Here is a 4528-nt window from a genome sequence, read left to right as displayed (position 1 = left end):
CTCAAGTCGGAAAGATTTTCATTCTTTGTTGATGTGCAGCCGTGTTGAAATGATGACATTACATGTGACAGGGTGGTCGTGTTGCACCGACTTGCTGACTTGAAATTTTGAGATGAGAGTGTTCCAGTTGAAACTTTCAATTCAGAAGTCCAGAATTTGGACCTCAGAATACAACTGAAGTGCAGCATTTGCTTCCTTCCAATTCTGGGTGCTTTTTGTAAGTTTACTTGGGGTCATTGTCTTGCTTTCTGACCTTGCTCTTCGTCAAGGCACCCAGTGCCAGAGGCAGCAAAGCATTTTTGAAGCTCCACCATATTTGACGGTAGGTACTGTGTTCCTTGCTTTATAGATTTCATTCCTTTTTCTGTAAACAGTAGAATGGTGAGCACCACCAAAACCATTTATCATCTGTCCACCTGTCATTTGCACAAAACAGATTTTGGCAAACCGCAGTGTAGTGCTCTCATATCTGTGTCACCAGTGAGGTCCTCATGGGTCTCCATAAATTTCATTCAAATGTCAATGGAGCTGCTAATCATGTATACGGTTTGCATTGTTACAACAAAGAAATAATCAACCAAACACAAATTTCCTTACGTTTTCTGTTAAGTTTATTAATGATACATCAAGTAAAATGGTACTATAAGGAGGTGCAGATTTGTTTTGTTGGTTGAAGACAGAATTAAGACAGAGCTAGACCAAATGGAAGTGATTTACATCTCCAACCAACAGAGATGAGGTGGCTTCATGGCATTTTTGAAAACAGTGGCAGAAAATGGTGAATGTTTTGTGACTTCTTTCTCTTTTAAAAAGAAAAAAAATTGTATAGGTCTTCTGGACGGGTCCAGAAGACCTATACAATTTTTTTCTTTTTGATTTTTTACCTGGATTACTGAGATGCATCAGGACATTCTTTCTCTTTTATTTATTTGTTGAGTGTAAGTTTTAGGTGGTTGCACTATGTCGACCCACCTAAGTTGCTGCGACACTCGTACTGTATGTAAAACTACTGAGATCATGTGACCAGGTCCAATTTAGGACAATGTGAGTCGTGTTGAAACTGGACAATGTAAAAAAAACATTACTCTCTCTCTCCTGCTAATAAGAACTCAGCAGCATTCACAACTCTGCTGACCAGGAGGCTAAAACTGTCAAACTGGAAATCTGCTGCTCCACCTACAGATATTAAGTGGATTAGAGAGGACTTTTATTTTCTTAAACTGCCTGTGAAATGAATATCCTTCAAATACAAAAAGTGAAAGAAATCATCTTTGAGAAACTTGACATAATAAACATGATTTCATTCATTTTGTTAGTCATTTTGTCATTTTTCATTTCTGTCATTTTGTTTTGTTGAACTTGGCTCAGCGAGAGGGAAACAGGAAGTGACACCAAAGGGGAACTCTAAGAAAACTCCACGGTCTTTGTTCATTGAAACAATATTTATGTAATCCCTCTCTCCTTTGATAGTGACTCCAAATAATCTAAAGCAGGGGTGCCCAAACATGTTCCCTGAGAGGGCCAAAATAAAAAACAACTTGAGGGCCGCGGGCCAAATGCAATAATATAAGAAATGCAAATACATCTTAAGTAAAGTTGTCTATTTTTCATGATTAAGCTAGCAGCCAATGTGGTTGCCCACATTCTTTTGTTTGTTTGCTTGCTTTTTCAGGCTATGGACATGAAGAAAATTCAACATATGCTCGGGCAGCAAAGGCTCAAGGGACCTTTTCATAATAAAAAATAAGCATGTGGGGTCTTATAAGGTGTGCAAATCTAGATATGGACTTAAATCTAATCTAAATGTCTCTTGTAGTTAATTGTATTTTATATTTAATCTTAACATAATTCAAAGACAAAGTGAGTGTCATGGGTTAAGACTATCTGACTACAGCTCCTTGTATTTATAATGTAATTGGACCAATAAAAGTCTAAGTGGAAATATAGTGTTTCTACATAAGACAACAGATTATAATCCAGTAACCAGGACAACTGCTGGAGGGCCAAATCAAACGGCTTGGCGGGCCATTTTTGGGCACCACTGATCTAAAGAAACATCAGATTCTTCTCTACCGTCTGAGTTGTCAGCCATTGTAGCGATGCTCTGCTTACATGTAGACATTCCCCTTTGACATCACTTCCTGTTACTTCACATGTGAATATCTCAACTACTATTCATCTCAGCGGCATTGAAATTTTTTTTCACAATGTGTTGTCGATGTTATCTTTCCAAAAATGCAGTCATATTTATTGCAAAAACTTTGATGTCACGAGCACTTTAAACTTTTCTGGTAAGGCTGGATCATTTGAAATAACCTGGAATTTTCTTCTACGTGTTTGTTAGGGTATAGGTGCTGGCTGCTCATTTGTTAATAGTAAATGTTAAAAATGTCATAAGGAAGACAGTTAAAAGAACTGATCATACACTAGGACCAAAAAGAGGCATGAATGGTTCCATTAACTTGCTACGTTTCACACAGATCACTCATATCCACAGCAGACCCAGCTGCAGTCCCTGCAGCAGTGGCTGCATTTATTCTTTCACATGACAAATCCCACACCAGTTCCAGGAAGACACAGTCAAGTCAAGGTTACCACCAGACTGAAAGACGGAGAAGATGCGATCAGGACGGCAGCGCTCGGAGCAAAATAAAACCCAACAAACGCTTCTGTGTTATGATTTTATCCATAAATGACGGACTTGTAGGCGCCTGTTTGCCCACTGGCACATAATCTGACTCAATGACTTATTGGGATTGTTGAGATCTATGCAGATCTCTGCAAATATTATAGAACATAAACTTCAATGATGAAGATCTGCAGCGCGGCATTTCATTATTCACATCTCATGACTGCTTCATACTTAAAAATCGGCCTCTGATCCTCATTTTAACCGTGTCTCAGCAACTACAGTGCATTTACATCTCTGCAGAGACTCAAACACATTGATACAAGGCTGAGCTGGACACTGAAGACTTCATCAGATGCTGTCAGAAAATTACGATTTATTTTCTTTACCACAATCTGAAATCTTCATTAGACATTTTTGTTAAAAAAGTTTTTTGTCTTACTGCCATCCAGTACTGCCCCCTTGTGGCTGAGGTGGGAAAAAAGGGAAAAAAATCAGTAAACAGTTGTTCAGTGAGTCAGAAAACCTGGGTGAAAAAGCAGTAATTGTGTGATTTATAGTAGCAGTCATCTACCTGAATATAATCATGCTGCAGCTGAGCTTATGGCCAACACAATGTGATTATGCGCTCTATTGTACTGTTGAGAAAAAAGCAGGGGTTAATCATCAGTGTTGGTAAATACTGGATCACTTTTGAAGACAGATCAAAGGCAGAGACGAAGCAGGAAGTGATCTGACAGGCAGATATGTTTACGTTTTTTATATTTATACAATTTTAAAGTTTATTCTATATTTCCTGTTTTGAAGTTTGTTTTTAATTTATTAGAATAACTCTAAATAAATAGTTGATCTGTTTTTGGCTTGATTTCTAAAAGCACTGACAGCCATCTTTGTGTTTACTTTAGTCAATGAGTTATATTTACTAGAGGGGCTATCATGTGACTTTGGGTACGCTGAACTCGACTCCATCTTGACACAGTCATTCAACCGTTGACACAGACCCGCAATGACTTGTCACTGTGCAGCGTTCGCTTGTAGCAATCGTAGTGGAAAATGTTCGGACCTCATAACATTTCATTGGTAAGTTTTTTTTTCCTTTTAAATAAGAAGGCTATGTTTAGCATTGTGTTTATGTTCAGAATTAGTACTGACAAGAAATGGATCAAAATCAATTGTGAAGTACATGAAATCTCCCACTGCTGGAGGGTGAAATTAAACTTTTGTGTGTGTTTTTTGTATTTCTGTTGGGTCAAGGTGTGCCATTAAAACAAAGACAGAAGAGTTGATTTGTACTCCTGATTGCTTACTAAAGTTTTGTAACAGTAAGTATGTAATATTTACACAACAGACACATTGTTAATTATCTAAATTTATTAAGCAAAAGAAAAAAGAAAGAAAAACACCCTGACATTTGCTTTGTGGATTGCTTCCTAAAGCTCTGTAACAGTAAATAAATTTATTTTTCACATTTTATGGACAACAACATCGACCTCACATACAGCACATAGATCTCACCAAAACTTGCTCCGTTTGCTATGAACATCATAACATACATTGCAGGTTTTATGGTGCGTCAGATTGTAACTGAGGTGTGTTGTGATGTGTGTAAATCATCTTTGGTCTCTAATGCTGTCCAACCTCAATATGATGATTTGTATCAGCTGCTTCAAATGAAAAATAAAGGTGGGCTTGTTACACCCTCACAAGGTGTATGCACCTTTTAACTGCAGCAGAAAAAGGCATCAGGCTTTTTCATGAACATTTCCACTGCAACAAATGTCTGCTCCCGACACAACAGTGTTGGTCTACGTAAAAAAAATGAATGTGGGGTTATGGTGCGTTCACACCGAACGCGATTTCAGCGTCAGGAGCAGCAGGTTTACATGCAAAGTCTATGGT

At 37.9% G+C, this 4528-nt stretch overlaps 1 long non-coding RNA gene across 1 annotated transcript; it reads left to right on the top strand.

Annotated features, from left to right (window-relative positions):
- The first annotated feature begins 3507 nt into the window (after positions 1–3507).
- Positions 3508–4332, top strand: LOC106511500 (uncharacterized). The gene is made up of 2 exons (XR_001309533.1): positions 3508–3709; positions 3884–4332. It is a non-coding gene; the product is annotated as an uncharacterized LOC106511500 (long non-coding RNA).
- The last annotated feature ends 196 nt before the right edge of the window (positions 4333–4528 follow it).

Source organism: Austrofundulus limnaeus, unplaced genomic scaffold (genome assembly GCF_001266775.1).
Source record: "Austrofundulus limnaeus strain Quisiro unplaced genomic scaffold, Austrofundulus_limnaeus-1.0 Scaffold2860, whole genome shotgun sequence".
NCBI classification, from domain to species: Eukaryota; Metazoa; Chordata; class Actinopteri; order Cyprinodontiformes; family Rivulidae; genus Austrofundulus; species Austrofundulus limnaeus.
This window is presented reverse-complemented; position numbering and strand designations above follow the sequence as displayed.